The following is a 22,379-nucleotide window of genomic DNA, read 5'->3' as shown; positions in this document are numbered from 1 at the left end:
CCCCCCAGGATTGAACCCAGGGGTTCTTACCACTGAACCATATCCCAAACCCTTTTTAATATTTTATTTATAGACAGAATATTGCTAAGTTGCTGAGGGTGGCTTTGAACTTGTGATCCTCCTGCTTCAGGTTCCTGAGCTGCTTTGTCTTCATTTTTGAAAGATTCTTTAACAAAAAAATTATCATGCTTCTTAAAGTGGAAGTGTTTGCGTATTTATTAATTTATTTTATCTCCAAATATGCTTTTCACGGAGCCTTAATGGAAGGCCGTAATGGAAGGGCCTTGCATTTACTTTTGGGATGAAAGCAACTGGCAATATTAAAAAAGAAAAATAAAACACCATCAGAGAAAGGAAGAAAAACTATGATCTATATTTAGTGCACTGTGTCCACGCTGTCAAGCAGTTAAATATACCACTCTTTACTGGAAATCTGCTGAGGATGGATATTTATATTTTAGTGAGTTTTATTGCAAAATTAATACATTAATGATAGAAATTTAAACAGTTTAGGAACACAAACATGATATAAGTTTCTAATCAAATACCCCATCTATCATATAATGGTTCCCTCTATGAATATTGGAACTTTATATACAGGTGAGGATGATTTCTAAGTCATCTATAGAGATAGATAGATTGACTGATTGATTGGTTTTTGTGTGTGTGTGTTTTATACTGGGAATTAATCCCAGGGCCTCACACATGTTAGGCAAATGCTCTACCACTGAACTGCTCCCCCAGTACATTTTTAAATTTTATTTTGACACCAGGGCCTCCCTAAGTTGCCCAGGCTGGTTTTGAACTCACGATCCTCTGGCCTCAGCCTCCAGAATGACAGGGATTACTGGAGTGTGCCACATACTTTTGAATATTATATTTTAATAAAGTTTTCCAGATGTTAAAATCATCAAACTTGGGGCTGGGGTTGTGGCTCAGTGGTAGAGCACTTACCTAGCACTACATATAAAAAATAAATAAATAAATATCCATCAATAACTGATAAAAATATTTTTTAAAAAATCACTCAAACTTTAGCACTGAAAATTGGTAGAATTATCTAGTCCAACCTCCAGTTAAATTTAGAAATTTTTTCCACAGCACACATGACAGATGGTCACCTAGCCTCGGCTTGATATTTCTAGCAATGGAAAACTCAAACTCAGTGTGACAGATGCTTCAGTTTTTGGACACTTTTAGTGATTAGAACTTTACATCATGTGCTAAAATCAGTCTCCCTGAGATGCCTGTCTGCCGCTTCTCATTCTACCCTGACAACATAGGAGCTTATTCCTTCTGAAACTTACCTACCTTCCCATGCATGAAACACTTGTCTCGTCTCCCTTTGCCCTTTTAGAAGGCAAAATGTGAGCATTGATCCTTCTTCCTCCCATAGGTTAAACAAGTTCCCTTTTATGAGAATTAACCAGTTAGTGACAAGATTTCTTTCTTGATTTGTTGTATTAAAAAAAAAAAAAAAGTCTAGGGGCTGGGGTTATGTCTCAGTGGTAGAGTGCTCACCTAGCATGCACGAGGCACTGGGTTCGATCCACATGGAAATAAAATAAAGATACTGTGTCCACCTAAAGCCAAAAAATAAATATTAAAAAAAAAGTCTACAACATAAAAATTAATAATCTTGGGTCTGGGGCTGTAGCTCAGTGGTAAAGCACCGCCTACGTGTGTGAGGCACTGGGTTCAATCCTCAGTACCACATAAAAATAAATAAAGATACTGTGTGTTCATCCACAACTAAAAAGATATTTTTGAAAAATTAATAATCTCTGCTCTTTTTTTTTTTCCTGACACTTTAAAATTTTTATTTGTTTATTTGTTGGAGAATTAAAACAAAAAAAATGACAAGCAAGAAAATAATTAATTCAGAATTAATCAGAGATAATTTCTTATCCTATGCTTTCCTTTTTAATAAAAATTACATGATTTTATAAAAATGATATATGGACACTTTAAATAATTTTAACAATACAGAAAAGTTTGAATTGTTCCAATGCCATCATACAGAAATGCCCATCATGAACAATACATTTCAGAAAGCTTTCTGAGAATATTTACATGCCAGAGGAAAGATAATAGATATTTTAAAGAAATGTGGGCCATAATACAGATGCTATTTAAATAAATGTATTACATTTAACTTTACTTGAAGTTGAAGTGAAACTGAAGGAGGAGTTGAACTTCAAAGAATGTTTTTTTTTTAATTTTTTTTTTTATTGGTTGTTCACAACATTACAAAGCTCTTGACATATCATATTTCATACATTAGATTGAAGTGGGTTATGAACTCCCAATTTTACCCCAAATGCAGATTGCAGAATCACGTCGGTTATACATCCACAATTTTACATAATGCCCAATTAGTAATTGTTGTATTCTGCTACCTTTCCTATCCCCTACTATCCCCTCTCCCCTCCCCTCCCTTCTTTTCTCTCTACCCCATCGACTGTAATTCATTACTCTCCTTGTTTATTTTCCCATTCCCCTCACAACCTCTTATATATAATTTTGTATAGCAATGAGGGTCTCCCTTCATTTCTATGCAATTTCCCTTTTCTCTCCCTTTCCCTCCCATCTCATGACTCTGTTAAATGTTAGTCTTTTCTTCCTGCTCTTCCTCCTTGCTCTGATCATAGTTGCTCTCATTATATCAAAGAAGACATTTGGTATTTGTTTTTTAGGGATTGACTAGCTTCACTAAGCATAATCTGCTCTAGTGCCATCCACTTCCCTGCAAATTCTATGATTTTGTCATTTTTAATTGCTGCATAGTACTCCATTGTGTATAGATGCCACATTTTTTTTATCCATTCATCTATTGAAGGGCATCTAGGTTGCTTCCACAGTCTAGCTATTGTGAATTGTGCTGCTATGAACATCGATATGGCAGCATCCCTGTAGCATGCTCTTTTAAGGTCTTCAGGGAATAGTCCGAGAAGGGCAATAGCAGGGTCAAATGGTGGTTCCATTCCCAGCTTTGGGATTACAGGTGTGTGCCCCTGTGCCCAGGATTTATGTTCTTTTCCTATTCATATTCAGACATAAAGTATTTTTTAATGTCATGTAACTTTTCTTTCTCCACGTAACATGATCACTTTTCTAAGTCAATATATGTTGGGAGCTACTAATTTATTTTAAAAGCTCATAATATTTCATAGAATGGATCTGCTTTAATTTATTACAACATTCTTCCTGTACATTCATGATAATTCTAGATTTTGGAGCTATATTAAAAGAAATGACATGATGTAGCAGCTTACATGTAAAATGTTATATGCTGATGCTTTTTTATTTCTGTAAGAGACATTTCTAGAGGTAGGATTGCTGGATCGAATGGTATGTGCACCTTAATCAAGTAGTCGTGGCCAAATTGTAGTCCCCAAAGACTGTGGCATTTTATACTCTCTCTGAAAAGGGTGGGGTTGAGGGTAGTTATAACTTTGGACAAAAACAAAGTTAGAACTTTGCTTTTTACTACTCACACTTTAAACAACAATAAACTCCTTGGAGTTTAAAAACACAAATACAAAAACGAAACAGAACTATTATAATAGAAAATTTAAAAAATTTATTTAACATTAGGGTGCTGGCTGTCCCTTTATCAAACACTGAAAACTTGAAAGCCATAGAGAAAAACTAAGGTTCTACCTGTAAACATTTAAAATATGAAAAATAAATCCAAAAGATGAATAGACTGGGAGAGAATATTTGCAAACTATGACAAATTGTAAATGTTGCTAGTAGGTAAATAACTCTTTCAAATTAATAAGAAAGAAATCTATAAACAAGGTAATAAAAATAAGCAAAGGAGAGGCACAAAAAATTCAGAGAAAAACATAAACAGTCACCAAGACTGTGAAATGTTCATCCTCAGAGGTAAATCAAGAAATGCACACCGAAATAGTTATCCTTATTGCCGTGAAATGGGCAAAATGGAAAAAGGTGCTAATAGCCAATGCTGTTGGAGAACGAACACATCTAATCACTCTCACAAAGGGACCGTTCTGAATAACCAGTTAGTCGGTCGTCCTGCCATATCATACTTTCTTGTTTGATTGACTATATTTCAGAGAAAATGAAATTTAATTCCCAGCTGCAGAAGATAGCACCTGAATGAAGTGTGAAATAACAAGAATCTCAAACTGTAACATCTGGAATCCTGCTGTGATACTACTGGGTGATGGAAGTGACGTCGTATTCTTTCCAGTTCTCAATATACTGTAATGTAGCTTTCACAATTTGGAAAAAAAATACGAGTGGGGGGCGGGGGAAAAGGTCACATTCTCATATCATTTCTTAAGCAGGCTGCCTGTTTTAGAACTGCATTATGCAATCCATAGGCAACTTACACTTCTGCCTGCCAGACACATCGCTGGCTAAGCCTGCTCCAACAATGTAAATTAACTAAGAACAAGATTGACATTACATAATAAAAACTTTCTTCTTTTTTTTTTTCTTTATTTCCAAGTAGAGAAAGAGGAAGTATCAGGGGAAGAAATAAAAGGGGATTTTGATCCACATAAAGAAACCAGTTCAGAAAGGGAAGTTCAGGTTCAGCAGGTTGACCTTATTGTACAGAAGAGGAAACTGTAAGTTAGGAGAGGCAAGACCTCATAAATCAGAGAGATGTAAAAAAAAGTGTGGTAGTTGCTGTTGGTTCTTTATGGCTGAAAGGGATGCTTTACCCTCTTGTGGTTCAGCCAGTTTTGTGCAGAGGGTTTTTAGAGGGAAAACCCTCCTGTGCAGGCTCACCACTAGGTGGCACTGTGCACTGCTGGGCTAGTTCTGGTAAAATACCCCTGGCCCTGGTGAAGGGCTTCATTCAGCTTCTAAGGACAGGTACCTCCAGGCTGGCTAAATCCGAATTCTCCTCAGATACCTGAGACATTAATCCATTTGAAGAACAATTTCATATTTGCAAAGAATCAAAGAATTTGGGTTTGTGGGCTGAAGAGCTTTCTTTTTCTGGAATTTGTCCATTCCTAATTTTGTTAGTATAAAATGTATCCAGCCTGGGGGTGGGGGGGGTGCTTTTCAAGATATCCCACAGCAGGCAAGTTAGGAGCTACACAGTCAGAGGGCCAGTATCTAGGATGCAGTGTGCATGCAAATGCTTCCTGAGACCCAAGGAAAAATGTCAATCTCCAGACAGACCATGCCAAACACCTCATCCCTCTCTTGAAACTGTTCCTCTTGAACAACTCGGCACCAGAACAGAGCACTGCCACTGAGGAAGCAGAATTCCAAGATGTGACCTCTGGAGGTGTATCTGTGAGATCAGGAGAAAGAAACAAGCCTTCGAGCCAAGGTCCTCGTCAACCCCTTCATCCTGAACACCCTAGGGTCTGGGCATTCCTTCCTCAGCTGTAATCCTCTCATGCTCAGATGATCAACGTCTTCACCTCCGGTCCAACTCCCGTCGCTGAGTGGCATTGACAATGTTCTTTCTCATCCATCATGTATCAGTGTTGGTCCTGAAAGGCTCTTCCCACCTGGAAACAAAGATAGAATAAGCAGCATGGATTCCTAGGCACAGCTGGGCCCCCTGCAGGGAAACCACCCCATGGGAGCTTTTCAAAAGGAGAATTATCTATTTGCTGAAGAGATCTTCTGGGCAGGAGCAGGAGAGGATGATCCTAGACCTGGTAAGGAAGGGCCAGCTGCACTGTGATGCCACTGAGAATACCCTATCCCCTGGCATACCCGCCCACACTTTGTAAAATTGCTGGATTTTCTGGTATGTGCTTTAGCAGCCTATTGTTCAACTTGTCTATTTCCAGAAAGTGAAGCCACTGTAAGGTTCTGCCATGCTTTACTGCTAACAGCAGGGGCCCAGCCTCCCTCAGGGTATCTTGGGCATCCAGCCAGGTATGGTCTCCAAGGGCTTCTGGAAGCTAGAGGTTGACCTAAACCCAAATGTCTGTCCTTAGCAGTATTGAAGATGACTGTGTGGATGACGATGATGATGCAGGTTGAGAATCCAAGTCCTGTTTCCCTGGTGTCAAAGATTGAACACCTAAGAAACACAGAGGCAAGAGCAAAAAGTTTTATTTAGAGAGAGAGAGAGAGAGAGAGAGAGAGAGAGAGAGAGAGAGAGAGAGAGAGAGAGAGAGAGAGAGAGAGAGAGAGAGAGAGAAAGGCAGAGGAAGGGATCTGAGTTGGAAGTTGGTGCCCAAGAGAGTGGGAGTGTCCTGCTCCTTTGATAGATTTTTAGATTTCCTTTGTTCTCATACCCTCTCATCCCTTATCTTACCTTGATCAAAAGGTGGACAAGGAGCCTTCCAGGGGTACGGATGAGTAGTCCAGGGGTCATTCATTAACAAATCTTTGTTGGGAAGAACAGTTCCATGGAGGCAGATAACCCTGGCAACAGGTTGGAGCAGGGGGAGGTGTCCTGAAGGTATTGACATTCTATTTCCTTTCCTTTAAAATCAGTCCCCATCTTCCCGATCCTACTGATCATATATCTGTACTAGATGTCTTTTGCCCCCTCCTCATTGATACAAAAAAAAGCATCACAGGCGACAGCACTGCTGAGCCTAGCTTCCTCCATACCAGTTCAGTACCCGGAGAGAGACCCCTGATGATTCCAAGCCTAAGTGTCTGAGAGCCCTCTAGCACCAGTTCTTGGCTTAAGTAACTCCTGGTAATTTGGGTAACAGAAGCGATGCAGGAACCCTGAGCTGCCTCTGATGATGGTGAAAGAACCACATCAAGTTCTGTTATCCTGGCACCTTGAAGTAGTGCTTTCCAAGGTGTGATCCCTAGACCAGCACAACAGCGTCCCCTGGGGGCTTGTTAGAACTGTCTTGTCAGGTCCCACCCAAGACCTACTGAATATGAAACTCTGGGGGCTGAAGCTCCCCACAAACTGTGTTTCATCAAGCCCTTCTGGTAATTCTCATGCAGAAGGTTGAGAACCACTCCTTTCAAGATGAATAGTTGAAGGCCTTCTCACCGTGGTCTTAAGCATCATCCTAGTGGCTATTTCTCTAACCTCAGCAAGGCTGCAGCAGTGATGATGAAATGTATTCTTATCATTCTGTTTTTGTATTTTTCAGTGTATATCATGTCAGGCATGCTGGGCATAGGATCAATCACAGCCCTTGGTTAAGATTGGTGTTATGGGCTGGGGAGGTGGCTCAAGCGGTGGCGCGCTCGCCTGGCATGCGTGCGGCCCGGGTTCGATCCTCAGCACCACATACAAACAATACAGGTTGTGTCTGCCGAAAACTAAAAAATAAATATTAAAAAAAAAATTCTCTCTCTCTCTCTTTAAAAAAAAAAAAAGATTGGTGTTATTGCAAAGCCCAACACACAGTAGGTTGCTCAGAGAATATTCATTATCAGCAATAATGTGCTGACAGATAAATAAATTTATAAAATAAATTATCATCATCAGCAGTGAACTACTGGTGTATACATTGACCCTCATATACATGACATTGAGTGAAAAAAGCCAGACACAAAACATTACATACTCTCTGACTTCACAGGTAGGAATACCAAAAACGGACAAAACTAGTGAGAGCAGCCAGGGGAGTGGTTCCTTTGATGGGAGGAAGCACTGACTGAAAGAGGGACTGGAGTTTCTACACAGACTCTATGGGCTACATTAAAACAATGATCAAAGAGAACTTCATAGTGGTAGAAATTACTAAGGCATAGAATAGAAAGGCAGAAGATCTAATTAATCACTCAAAATTCTGGTTTCTTGAATAAAGACACAAAAATAGACAAACTACTAACTTGATCAAGAAACAAGTTAGAAAACATAAAATTCAAAATAAAAAATGGCAAAGAAATCATAACTCTTGAAAGAGGATAACTTTGAAAATCATAAGTGATTGCTGCGTGAGGTGGTGTACACATGTAATCCCGGTGACTCAGGAGTCTGAGGAAGGAGGATGGTAAGTTCAAGGTCAACCTGGGCAACTTAGTAAGGCCCTGTCTCAAAATAAAAAAATTAAAGGGGCTGGGGATGTAGTTTAGTGGTCAAGTGTCCCTAGGTTCAATCCCCATTTCTCTGCCCCCACCAAAATTATAAGTGACTAATTTGCAAAACCCTATATGCAAACACATTTGAGAACCTAGGTTAAATGTATAATTTTTTTAGGTAAATACAAATTACACAAATTGACCCTATAGAGTTATAAAATTTAAAGTGATTAATTTCATAGAAGAAACAAACTAGGATTGAGGAAGCCCCATGAACCCCTAACCATAACAGCCCTGATGTTTTTTTAAATTTTTTTCCAAGCACTGAAAATGAAGAAAAATCTTCTATTCCTTTTTGTGACACAAGTAAAACCCATATACTTAAACCTGATACTGAAAATATATAAAAAATAGGAAAGAAAACTCAAGACCAGTATTACGTACCAAAATAAAAGTGTTAAATTAGGAAACAGAATCCAGTACAGCTTTAAGAAAATAATGCACCATGACCAAATGAGAATGTTTTTCCTGGAGTGAAAGTTTAGTTCAATATTAATAAATCCATTAATATGATATGTCATAATAATAGATATAAGGGGGAAGATGTATGATTATATTTGTAGATGCTGAAAGAGACTTTGACAAATTTCAACACCTACTGCTGACAAAATGTCAACAAGTTGGAACTAAAAAAATACCTTCTAATAGTTCTAAAGTTAGCACCTAACATTTCCACTAAGATTTCGATCAAGGCAAAAAAGCCTACTATCTCTAATTACTAACAAATACATCTTCATATTGTAGGTATTTGCCAATACAATAAGACAAGAAAAAATTGGAAACTTAAAAATTGGAAAAAAAATAAGTTTTTATAAATGTAAGAATATCTAGACTGACACAGGGGCACATATGTGTAATCCTAGCAGCTTGGGAGGCTGAAGCAGAAGGATTGCAAGTTCAAGGCCAGCCTCAGCAACTTAGTGAGACCCTGTTTCAAAATAAAACATAAAAAGGGCTGAAGATGCAGCTCAAATGTAAAGTGCACCTGGGTTCAATCCCTAGTACAAAAAAAGAAAAGAAAGAAAGTAAAAATACCTATACATGCAGATGACGTGATAGTACAGCTGCAAAACCTTAGAGAATCAGTGATAAACTAAAAGACTAAAAGAATTCTGAAAGAAAGCTTCATATAAAATTAACAGAGGAACCAATTGTTTTCATATACATGAAATGTGAACAAGTTAGAGTGAAATGTAACCAGTTAGAGGATATAGTGGTAAAAAAAAAATTCCCCTGATAATAGCAACAAATAAGAACAAGTTGAAGGGCTGGGGCTGTAGCTCAGCAGTAGAGCACTAGCCTAGCATGTATGAGGCACTGGGTTCGAGCCTCAGCACCACATACAAATAAATAAATATATACATATCTTTATGAAAAATACCTATCTAAAAACAGGGCATGTCTTTTCATTTGAACAAGTCTATTTTTCTTTTATATATATGTGTGTGTGTGTGTGTGTGTGTGTGTATCTATGTATATACATATACATATGATTTTTCATAAAGATCAATTCTCCAAAAATTAACTAGTAAAGTTAATAAATCCCACTAAAAATACAAGTGTTTACTAAAATTCATAAAGCAAAACAAACACCCCCTGCAAACACAGAAAAAGAAACAGAAACCCTACCAAATATTAAAAGCTGTTATAAATCCTGTATATCTAAAGTAGTTTGTACTGATGCTTAGAGTAGCAGACCAGTGGAATTAAATAGAAATTCTAGTAATAGACCCTAGTAGATATAAAAATTCGTATATGATAAGAGTGATATCTTGGGCTGGGGATGTGGCTCAAGCGGTAGCGCGCTCACCTGGCATGCGTGCGGCCCGGGTTCGATCCTCAGCACCACATACAAACAAAGATGTTGTGTCCACCGATAACTAAAAAATAAAATATTAAAAAATTCTCTCTCTCTCCTTCTCTCACTCTCTCTTTAAAAAAAAAAGTGACATCTTAAATCACTGGGGTAAATAAATTGTACTAGGGCATCTGAGTAATCATTTGTAGAAAAATAAGATTATGTCCATAACTTACACCATGCCTAAGAGTAAATAAATTTTAAGCTCTTCAAAGATCTTAATGGGAAAATATGAGACCATGTAAGTATTAGAAGAAAACACCGGTACATTTATCTTTAACCTCAGCTTAGGGAAAGGCTTTCAAAATATCTCTAAGATGGGCTGGGGTTGTGGCTCAGCGGTAGAGCACTTGCTTAGCATGTGCAAGGCCCTGGGTTTAATCCTCAGCACCACATAAAAATAAATAAAGAAAATAAAGATATTGTGTCCAACTATAACTAAAAAATAAATATTTTTTAAAAATATGTTCAAGATGAGGGAGCAGTATAAGAAAAGACATAAATTTAGCTACATAAACTTATTTTTCAGTGCTGGGCATTAAACACAGGGCCCTGAGCATGCTAGGCAAGTGCTCTACCTCTAAGATATACCCCCAGCCCCCAAATAAGCTTTTGAATGAGAAAAGAAATGCATAAATAAAGAAAAAAAAAAAAAGCTGATGACCTAAAAGAAATATTTGTGGGCTGGGGTTGTGGCTCAGTGGTAGAGTGCTTGCCTAGCACCTGCGAGGCTCCGGGTTCAATCCTCAAACCACATAAAAATAAATAAACAAAATAAAGGTATTGTGTACAACTAAAAAATAAATTAAAAAAGAAAATATTTTCAACATATATTACGGACAAATGGCAAATATCAACATTATTTTTTTAAAAAAAGACTCCTAAAAATTGAGGAATAAAAGATCAAAATTTTAATGGCAAAGATGGGGAGAGCTGTGTGCCTGTAATCCCAGCCATTTGGGAGGCTGAGGCAGGAGTATTGCAAGTTCAAGGCCAGCTTCAACAACTCAGCAAGACCCTGTCTCAAGTTTAAATAAAAGAAAGGAAGAAAGAAAAAAATAGGAGAGAAAAATTATTTTAAAACATTTACAGAAATATATAAAAATGATCTTTAAGATATGTAAAAATATTTGGCCTCACTTAACAATTACAGAAATAAAAATTGAAACTACTCTGGGATATCGTATCTCACCTATCAGATGACAATACATTCTGTTGGTAAGGCTACAAAGGAAACAGGCACTTTCATATATTGCCACTGGAAATCAAAATTGGCACCACCCTTTTAGAGGAGAATTTAGCAATATCTGTCAAATATTCGCTTGCCTTTTGTTCCAGCAATGTCACTCTAGGTGTTTAACCTGAGTATAGGCCTTCGCTTGGTTGATACTACATGCAGACAGGGCAAGTCACTGCAGTCGTTTTTCTAATAGTAAAATATTGAGGAAAAAAAAAAGTAAGTTTCCTACGTAAGAGAATGAATGAATAAATTATGATACATCCACACAGTGCTTCTGTTGAAAGAATGAGGATTATCTCTATAAATTGATGAAGTGATGTCCTGGATATATTAATACATTAAATTAAAAAAAAAAAACCCAAAGTGCAAAAGAGTATTTGTTGCGAGATACTAGAGTTCTATGGACTTGCTTCCCAGTGAAATAGACATAATTGGTGACAAATAGTTAAAAAAAAAATGTTCTGAAAATTGTCCTAAGGACCTACGAGGAATTGGGAAACATGTCCTAAGTGTGGTAAGATCAGCTGGAGTCTGCAGCACATGAGCCACTACCTCTCCCTGGCCATGCCAGCTCTGCCTGATGGAAGCCACTCCAGTTGGGTGGGTGGCTCCTTCTCCCCCAAGCCAGTTATATAGTTATAGAGTTCTTATAAATATATTTACCCTGGATTTAGGAATAGACAAATATCCCAAATAAAATAATTGATAATGAGCTAAATGCTTTATGGAAATAACTCAATAACCACAGATTAATCCGTTTGACAATGACTTTTATATTAATATTTTAAGATTATTTATATTAAATATTTTTCTTGGGTGAAAAAAAAAACTGGAACATCCCAAATAGCCATCAAAAGGAGAATAAATACACACAGTATTTCATCAATGAAAAGGAACAAACATTATTATTATCATCATCATCATCGTTACTATTTAGAATACCATGGACTGAGCCTAGAGGTGCTCTACCATTAAACCACATCCCCATCCCTCTTTATTTTTTGTTTTGAGACAGAGTCTTGCTAAATTGCCCAGGCTGGCCTTGAACTTGCTATCCTCCTGCCTCAGCCACTACATCACTGGGATTGCAGGTGTACACCACTGCACCTGGCTAGGAGCAAGCCTCTAATCCAAGAAACAAGTAGATGTGTGTGATGATGTCAAAATGGCAGGGAATATGCTGCATAATTCCATTTGTATGAAGTTCACAACAGGCAAAACTAACTAAAGTGAAAGAAATTAGGTAGTGGTACTCTGGGAGGGGGTTGGTATGGGAATTGACTGAGAAAGGGGCACAATGGAATTTTCTGAGTAGACAGTGTTTCACATATTAATTGTAGTGGTGATTACACTGGTATACATGTTTGCCAAAACTCATCAGACTGTACACTTAATATAGGTGCATTTTATTCTGTACAAATTATATATCAAAGTTAATTAAAACAAAAAAGGCAAAAAAGTTCCTCAAATGTTTTCAGTCTTCAGTCTGCTCATGTCTAGGAGTCCAGCAATAGTCAACTGATAGGAAGTTCTGTTATGAGGGGGGCCTTTCAACTAGAGGTTCACTGTATAGTGACCAGGATGAAATACTTTGTGAGGAAACACTGCATGGTTTTTTGTTTGGTTTTGTTTGGTTTGGTTTAGTACTAGGGATGAACTCAGGGGCATTCAACCACTAAGCCCCATCCCTAGCCCTATTTTGTATTTTATTTTAAATAAATTTATTTTGTATTTTATTTTAAATAAGCACTAGCTATTATTATCATCATTATTCAGGGAAGACATTTACAATCTCCTGCCTTAAAAACACAGTCTTGGGTGACACCATTCTAGAAAGGAGCAGGGGAAGGAAAAGAGGGCCCACCCATTCTCTTGGCCCTTTCCTATTGGATTTATACCCTCATTTTCATATGTTAGAGCAGAGGCTAATGTCTGACTTCAACCCACAACCTGGACAGAAGGCTATGCAAAAGTAATGTAGTCTGACCACGACAGAGTTGAATAGATGTGATCACACAAACATTTACATCATGTATGTTAAAAGCATCATAAAAAGCATAGCATCATAGCATTTTGAAAATCATTAAGAATTAAAGACCAAGGCATATGAAAAGGCTTTGTAATCCTTATAGTTTGGAAATAAAGACCTCCCTAAATGAGAACCCCAGCTTTCTACAGTGAAGGAGTCAACCACCCTCTCTGCCTTTGTCAGAGATTTGAGTAAGGGTAAGAAAGCTTAATAACAGTAAAAATATTTTTTTAAAAAAAAAGGAGATTTCAGGTGTGCTCTGACTGGATTTTCAGGCTCGAGGAAGCTAGAGGCAAGCTAATCATAAGCAAGAGAAGCAAGGCATCTTATGTGATTTGTTTGGGGAGTGTCTTCAGCCTTTTCTGGTTGGTCTTAAGTTGAAAGCTGGGAAGAGAGAGTAAAATGGGGAAGCAGGGCGTCACTGAGCAAGTCCTTACTAGGCTGAGTGGGTTGCTACAAAGGGGTGGTTTGGCTGCTTGCACTGGTAGCTGCAGAGGGAGGAAGTTCTATTGTTATATACCATCAGTCTCTCCAGTGGTTAGAGTGTATGATATATGAAGCTTGCACGGACTGGCAAAAAAAATTAGATGTCCCAAATGGTCAAAAAATGTAAGTATTCTATTTCTAGATTTAGATTTAGAAGTAGCTACTTCAGTAGGTTCAAATAATTAAGTGTGATTTATGCAAATTCAGTTGTGAATGCTCAAGGGAAAAGAGAGGAAGGTGGATTCAACTCTTATCCTGCACAAGTGTATGTCACAGGCAATGAAGACCACAGTCTGGATGGTCTTATAAAGAGAGTTGGGATAGTTGACAGGGGTGTAGCTCAGTGGTAGAGTGCTTGCCTACCTCTCCCAGCACCACAAAAACATAAATTAAATTAAATGGGTTGGGATGAGTAGCTTAAAGGAACAAACTGCAGAGTTAATTTTTGATCCACAGTAAAGCATTGAGAGTTAGGAGCACCAGCCTGAGGTGTTGGCACACACCTGTAATCCTGTGGCTTAGGAGGCTGAGGCAGGAGGATTACAAATTCAAAGCCCGCTTCAGCAACTTAGTGAAGCCCTGTCTCAAAATAAAAAAATAATAAAAAAAAAAAGGACTAGGGATCTAGCTCAGTGGTAAAGCGCCTGTGGTTTCAAGCCCCAGTACTGAAAAACAAATAGGAACATAATAAGTCCCATTTGTCTAATCGGGACTCCACCAATATTGAAATTTTTCTGTATAGCAAAGGGCAAATCAGCAGTGAAAAGGAAATCCAAGTGTAGCAATTGAGAAGTAATTGCCAACTATATGTCAGATGAGGGGTCACTATTCAGAATAAAAAAGAGCTCCTCTACTCAACAACTGAGCTCCTCTACTCAAAATAGCAACGTGAAAAACCAACTGAAAAATGAGCAAAGGACTGGAACGGACATTTCTCCAAAGAGGATGTATAAACAGATAACAAGCACATGAAAGGATGCTCAACATCACTAATCACTAGAGAAATGCAAATCAGACCTACAGGATGTCACCCCATCCCTATTAGGATGACTGAAATAACAAATGTTGCTGAGGATATAGAGAAGTGGGAATCTTTGAGCACTATGAGATTGTAAAAAGGTGCCGCTGCTATGGGAAAGAGTGTGGCGGGCTCTCAGCAAATTTGAATTGGAATTCCCATATGATCCAGTAATGCTACTTCCGGGTACAGGATTTCTGAAAGAACTAAAAGTAGGGTTTTTGTTATGATTTGGATCTGGACTGTTCCAAGCCTCATGTATTGAAGGCTTGATCCCTGTTTGAGTCAGTTTTTGCCTTGCTGTAACCAAAATATCTGACAAGAACCACTGAGAGGAGGAAAAGTTTATTGGGGTCTCACAATTTCAGAGGTCACAGTTTATAGATAGCTACCTCCTCTGCTCCTCGCCCAAGGTGAGGCAGCACATCATGGGGGAAAGGCCCAGCAGAGGAAAGCTGTTCAGCTACTAGCAGGATCAGGAAGAGAGAGAAGGGGAAGGGAAGTAGGGAAGAGGCACTGTTTCTGGGGATGCCCCCAGTGACCCACCTCCTCCAGCTATGCCCCATCTGCCTAGTTCCCACTCAATGCATTAAAAGTAGAATGGATTGACTAGGTTACAGATCTCACAATTCCATCATTTCAAGTCTGAATATCCCTGCAGAAACACAGGTGAATTGGGGGGACACATCCTACCCAAACTATAATAGTCCTCAACACAGAAATGTTCAGAGGTGGGGCTTTGGGAAAAGGATAGGATCAAGAAGACACCAAATTCATCAATGGAGGGGCTGGGGTTGTGGCTCAGTGGTAGGGCGCTTGCCTGGCATGCGTGAGGCACTGGTTTCGATTCTCAGCACCACATACAAATAAGTAAAATAAAGGTCCATCAACAACCAAACAATATTAAAAAAAAAAAAAGTTCATCAATGGATTCATCCATGGATAAGTCCATCACTGAATGGGCTATTAACGAGGTGCAGCATGTTGGAGGAGGTAGGGAACTGGGGGCATGATCTTGAAGAGTATATCTTGTCCCCATACATTTCATATGTTTCCCCTCCCCACTCCCTCTATACCTCTTTCCTTCCCTGCTGCCAGGAGGGGATCAACTCTGCTCCTGGATGCCATGCCCCTCAGCAGAGCCCCATAGCAATGGAGCCAGCCAACTGTGGACTGAAACCTCTAAAACTGTGAGCCAAATATATCTGCTCTCCTTTAAGTTGTTTGCTCATGTACTTTGTCACAGTGACAAAAATCTGACTAACACAGAAAATTGGTATGAAGAAGCATGTATGTGGTTGTTGATAGGACTATACTTGACAATATGGTTCAGAAATCTTCATTGTAGGTTTGTGGGAAGAGTTTGGGAAGGCTTTGAGATGAAGCTAGAAAAGCCCTAGAATGTTGTAAGTGGCACTTAATGGATGATTCTGGTGTGAGCTCAGAAGACCAGAATGCTCGTAGGAATATAGCCAGTAAAGACTATGCTCATAGGCTGGGGATGGTGGTGCACACCTGAAATCCCGGTAACTTAGAACGCTGGGGAAAGAAGATCTCAAATGCAAGGCCAGCCTCTGCAACTTAACAACACCCTGTCTTGAAATAAAATTACAAAGGGCAGGGGATATAACTCAATGGTATAGTGTCTCTGGGTTCAATTCCAAGTACCATACCCCCTAAAAGACTGTGCTCATGAGGTATCAGATGCAAATGAGGATTCTCCTGGGAATAGGAGTAGAGGTCATTCATGTTACATTCTGGCAAAAGAACTTGTGTACATTTTCCATGCCATGAGAGTTTGTGTGAGGCAGAGTCTAAAGGTGATGAACTAATTAATCTGGTAGAGGAAATTTCAAGGCAACACAGCATTCCGGTGATCGCATCTGTATTGCTGGTGGATGTAAGCCAGATTAACAGTGAGAATTGGGAGCAAGAAGCAGAGTGGAAAGATTTGGAAATCTTATAGTTTGTATAGAAAAGTCTATAAAATTGGAGCCAAATAAGATAAAGTTGCTGAAGAGATTAGCATTATTAAAAAGAAGCCAAGTACTTTGTACTGTTACAATAGATACCTTGAGAGCATCTCAAGAGTTGGCCAGATCCCACCCACTGCAGACTCCAGGGTGTGAGGGTATAAACTCATTTGAAAGACTTTGAGAAGAAAGTGTCAGGGCACCCTGCTCCCACAGAGCCTCCTAGGAAGTTGTTTTCCCAGGATTCAGTTCACTGTGCTCAGCCATCCAGGCACTCTGCGGTGGTCCAAGTGGGCTGGGCTACTGCTCAAGCTGGAAGCAGACCTTAGTGCAGTCCACATGGTGCTGGTTTTGCAGAAACACAGAATGCAAAAGTTGTAGGGTCATGGAGGCTTCCACTGAGCTTTCAAAAGAAGACCTGGGAGATCAGGCAATATGGGGTAGGGCAGCCCCTGAGAGAGATATGCATGAGGTTGTAAAAGTGAAGCTGAAGCTACAATGGAAACCCTAGGAAGTCAAGTTGCAAGAAACTGTGGACTGTCTGCTGAGGACAGCTACAGGCAGCAAGTCAGTACAGGAGGGAGTTCACGTGGCCCGCAGCTGGCAAGGTCATAGGAGTGGGACTGTTAGAACTCACATCTTGCCATATATGCCCCACATGCAGGACATGGGGCTATAGAATTTAATGTTCTTCCTGCTGGGCTTTGGTCTTGCTTTGGTCTCAACTCTCCCTTCAGCCCCTCTTCATCCCTTTTGGGGTGGAAGTATTTATCCTATGCCTGTCCCACCACTTTATACTGAAAGTGTGTAAGTTGCTTTTTTATTTTTACAAGGGCTAACAGCTAAGAGTTGCTTTAACCATCAGAGGGCTGTTGAACAATGCTGAAACTGTTAAGATTAGAGGGACTCTTGGAGATAAGTAGAATACATTTTGCATTGTGAAATGGGCATGAGTCTGGGGGCAGGATGAAATGTTATGGTTTGGATTTGGGATGCTCTCCAAAGTTTCATGTATTGAAAGCTTGGTTGTCAATGCAACAACATTCAGAGGTAGAACTGTGGGGGAAATTATTGGATCGTGAGGACAATAACCTCACTGATGGACTAGCCCATTGATGAGTTCACGGCTGAATGGGCTATTAGGTAGGTTCTAGTTGGAGGAGGTAGGGAACTGGAGATATGTTCTTCTTGAAAAGTATATCAAGTGCCTAGCCCACTCCCCACCATTCTCTCTGCTTCCCACCACCATGAGGTGAACAGCTCTACTCTGCCTCATCACAGGCCCATAGTAATGCAGCCAGTCTACCATAGACTGTGAGACACTAATGTGACTCCATTTTTTAAAACAGCTTCTACCTCAAGGCCTGTCCAGAGGAAGAGGGCGTGACCCTTGTCCTTGGAAAAACCCACAGAGCACTCCTAAGCACATACCCACCCTGCTGAGTTGTTTGTCTGCAAATAACAGGAGAGATCTGCAGCGCCAGGTGTCCCTGACTCAGTTAGGCTAGGTGAAGACCCATAGCAACCCCCTAGCAACCACCAAATAGCATGGAACAGGCAAAATACCTGGAATGCCAGATGACACCCAAGTAGTTTATGGTGGTTGATAACATGTTGGGAAACGATGTAGTTTAGCATGTACACCCCTCGTGGCCTAAACCAATCAGTTCAAAGAAATCCCCCTCTTGTACTAACCAATCACCCCTACCCAACTTGTTCCCGCAGTAAATGTGCTAATCAATGTTAAGAGTTGTTGTTTGACTTTCCCGTGGTGTGGAATGATTTGCTGTGTGATGTTGTGACACATAGAGTATCCCCCCAAAACCTATAAAATCTCACTGAACAAAGGACCAGGACTCACTCCCTGGGACTGCTGCATCGAAACGGTTGTGAGTCCAGGCTCGAGCTTGCAATAAAGACTCTTATGTGATTGCATCAGATTTGGCTCCTAGAAGTCTACTGAGGTCCCAAAAATCTGGCATTACATCTGAAACCTCTGAAACTGAGCCAAAACAAAACAAAACAAAAACAACTTTCCTCCTTTAAGTTGTTTTCTTAAGGTATTTTGTTACAGTAAAGAAAAACTGGTTAATAGTCTTGAAGAAGTATTTGCACGCCCATGTGCCTAGCAATATTATTCCCAATATGCTAGAAGTGAAATCAACCCAATGTCCATCAATGAATAAACAGATATATAACTGTGGTTTATGCATATAATGGAATATTATTCAACCTTAAGAAACAAGAAAATCTTGTCACATGCTGCAACATGGATGAATCTTGAGGACATTATGCAAGTCATACACAAAAAAATACTTATATAAGGTATCTAAAGTAGTCAAATTCACAGAAACAGAAATTAGCATGTTGGTTACCAGGGGTTGGGAGGAGAGGGAAGTGGAGAGTTGTTTAATGGGTGGAGAGTTTCAGTTTTGCAAAATGGAAAGATTCTAGAGATCTGTTGCACAGCAACATGCATGTACATAACACCACTGAACTGTACACTTAACAATGGTTAAGATGATAACTTTTATGTTTTTTGTTTTTAACCATAATTTTTAAAAACTAAAACAAGATACCATCTGTCTATTTACTTCCCAAAGCTTTTAAATGAAAACATTGCTGAAAGTGTAATGAGAAAAGTAGTTTGACAACTTTTGATAAAAGTTATCTCATTCCAGAAAGCAGCTTGACAGTGTCTTTGGAAAGATTTAAAAATATTAAAGCCTTCAGCTTTGTAGTTCTATTGGGAGGAAAATGTGGACAAGGATTTATGGACAAAGATCTTCATTATTATTATTTTTTTCATAGAAGGGAAAAATACAAGCAATCTAAATACTGAATGCATGGTGAACAGTAGTAGAACATTTGAACACCAGAGGATGGATTGTTATTCACATAATAGAATGTCAGAAAGTCATTAACATGTATATTCATGGATAATTTTTAAAGGAGAAATGTTTAGGATATACTAGTCATGTTAAATGATACTACGTTTTAAAGGTAAAAATCTTGACTCCAATGAATACCCATCAAGATTTTAATTTAACTCATCAGTTAATGAGGGAACCTGTAAGATATGATAACCAGCTTAAAAGAGAATCCCCTAAGAATAGGTCTAGCAGGAATACTTTAATGAATTTACAAATAGATACAAAACTGGCTTTATTCACTTGGGGATTTTGACGCCATTTGTCCCTCCACCCAACAGAAACTATTTGCATATCTATGAACCAGAGTCATTTGCATTGCTATCAGTTCACGGAGATAGCCACGAGACAGGATATTAAGTGATCCTTTTTTCTTTTTCTTTTCCTTTGCAAAATCTTTTCCAATTGTACCTAACAGTTGAAATAATCTGAACGTAACATTTAATGTATCCTTGAGATTGGTAAAAGTAGATTTTGGTCTGCATGAAATGGGGAGCAAAAAGAGCTACACAGAAATAATCTGCAAGTGTTTTCTCAGTAATTCTCAGAGGAAAGAATTTATGATTTGAGATGACTCATTCCTAATACTTCAGTAGAAATATTTTTTTCAAGTAGAAAAGAACAGCTCCTTTGTTTACCATACTATATTTTACGTGTTTTTTTTTTTTCAGAAACTGGCGATTGAACCCAGGGCCTCTTACATGCAAGGCATGCATTCTTCCATTGAGCTACATCTCTAGCCCCACCATATTATATTTTATAAGATGTACTTCTAAAAGAATACCTAGTTCCTCTTGTTCTCATTCTGTGTATGCATCGTGATTAGGTCTCATGTAATCAAATCCACTGGAGTGGTAAGTCTCGTGCACGTATAATCTCTTTTATCATTAAAGCAGTCATGTGCCCCATAATGATGTTGTAGTCAGTGATAGACTGTATATGCAACAGTGGTCTTAAAAAATATATACGGAGCTGAAAAATTCCTATTGCCTGGTATTTTTTTTAAAACTGTACCTTTTCTATGCTGAGATTCACAAATACCACAGTTCTACAGTTGCCAGCGGATGCAGTACAGTAACCGCTACACATGTAGTTTGTATCCTAGGAACGTTGGCTACTTCACATAGCCTAGGTGTATGCTAGGCTATACAATCTAGGTTTGGGTTAAGTACACTGTGATGTCAGCACAGGAGGAAATAGCCTAACACCTCTCAGAAACAATCCCCATCCTTAAGCAATCCGTTGTTGTTTTTATGCATTTTTTGCATAGTGAAGCTTTGTTTTCAGAACACACTGACCCCCACCCCCTCAGCAAAATTAGAAGACAGGGTTTCTCCACCTACAACCCTTTCCAACAAAGAGGAGAAGGGGTTCCTCAGGCACCTAGTTCTCAAACCATAGGGACTTTAAGGATCACCTACTGTATTCAAATGAAGCTTCCTTCTCCCAACTCTGAAATTTTGATCTTTTAAAAGGTCCCCCAGGCAATCCTACTGAGCAGCCAGAATGGAGATCTCCTGATTTTAGCACTTAAAAGCCAAGATAATGCCTTAGCCTTTGGCAAACTGGGACAGGTGGTGGTCACCCGACTGGGGGCTTAAGGAAAATGTTTTGTTTTTAACAGTACTGGGGATTGAAACCAGGGGGTGCTCTACCACTGAGCTACATGCCAAGCCCCTTTAATTTTTAAATTTTTCTTACCCTTTCACTTGCCTTTTTAAAAAGTGTTTTAAATGACTCTTCTCCCTCAATTTCAAGCAAAGAGTGCAGTATGAGACCTAGGGCAGCCGATGAGAGGTTCAGCCTGGAACTTTAAGGGAAGGAACTCAAAGTCTCAGGGCTAGTTAGAAATTATTCATTAAATTGGATGACATCCTAAGCAGACCTTTTGTGTGTGCTTTGTGTGCATTGGGGAGGAAGTAGGAATCTCAGCTGTGTCTTTTCTGTCTTAGATCCTGACTAATCAAAGCCAACTTCTCTAAACTTCCCACTGAATGTGTGGACTATCTGGTCTCCTCTAATACATTCCTTTTCTTGTTCAAGGGAAGTAGCCATTTCTGTGGTTAGCAATCCAGACCCATGAGTAGTTCGGTGAAGGTGGTTTTATTACTCCCATTTTCAGATGAAGAAATTCTGCCTCAGAGAGATTTAGTTATTTGTCAAAGGTCACTTAATAAGTGACTAATCTAGGACTCAAATAAAAATCTTTGTTCATTGCTCTTGAGTGGAAAAAACCATAGAACACTTCACAATGCACCTTGCCCATCACCACCAACAAAATTAATCTCAGTGGTCCTCAGGTAACTGCACATTAGAATCACCTGATAAGGTGACCAACTTGAATTTCCTGGGTCTTCCTGCTTTTAGCACCTAAAAGTCAGGGAAACACCTAAACACCTTAACCCTGGTCGGACTTGGGCTGTTGACCACCCTCCTTGGAGGGCTTAAACAAACCACCACCACCACCAACAGAACCCACAATGCCCAGGTTCACCTCCAAAAGTTCTGACTTACCTGTCTGAGGCCATCCTATGTATTAGCACTATATCCCCTTTGACTCTAATGAGCAACCTGGGGTGAAACTCATTGGTTGATAGGAAATCTTGTAGTTTGTCCAACTCCTTATCAGTCTGTCATATTCACCAATCCAAACCCGGTCTTTATCATCTGATAAATATTTACACACTGTTAATAATGAAATTTCATTCTAGTCTGAAGTTCTGATGTAGAAAGAGCAGGTTTGGTGTGAAATGTCCCCCAAAGGTCACGTGTTGAAGGCTTGGTCCCTAACGCAGCGGTGCTTAGAGTGAAGGACTTTGGGAGGTGACAGGC

At 39.2% G+C, this 22,379-nt stretch overlaps 1 long non-coding RNA gene across 3 annotated transcripts; it reads right to left on the bottom strand.

The window, feature by feature from the left end:
- Positions 1–3,560: 3,560 nt before the first annotated feature.
- On the bottom strand, positions 3,561–22,156 carry LOC144371155 (uncharacterized). Of its 3 annotated transcripts, none has more exons than XR_013431320.1 (4): positions 22,062–22,156; positions 9,824–9,893; positions 6,269–6,378; positions 3,561–5,507 (listed from the first exon to the last, which is right to left on the bottom strand). It is a non-coding gene; the product is annotated as an uncharacterized LOC144371155 (long non-coding RNA). The 3 variants fall into 3 exon arrangements; XR_013431301.1 differs by lacking the exon at positions 22,062–22,156 and adding an exon at positions 21,261–21,370; XR_013431308.1 differs by lacking the exon at positions 22,062–22,156 and adding an exon at positions 21,249–21,346.
- Between the last annotated feature and the right edge of the window lie 223 nt (positions 22,157–22,379).

Source organism: Ictidomys tridecemlineatus, chromosome 1, assembly GCF_052094955.1.
Source record: "Ictidomys tridecemlineatus isolate mIctTri1 chromosome 1, mIctTri1.hap1, whole genome shotgun sequence".
Classification (NCBI taxonomy): Eukaryota; Metazoa; Chordata; class Mammalia; order Rodentia; family Sciuridae; genus Ictidomys; species Ictidomys tridecemlineatus.
This window is presented reverse-complemented; position numbering and strand designations above follow the sequence as displayed.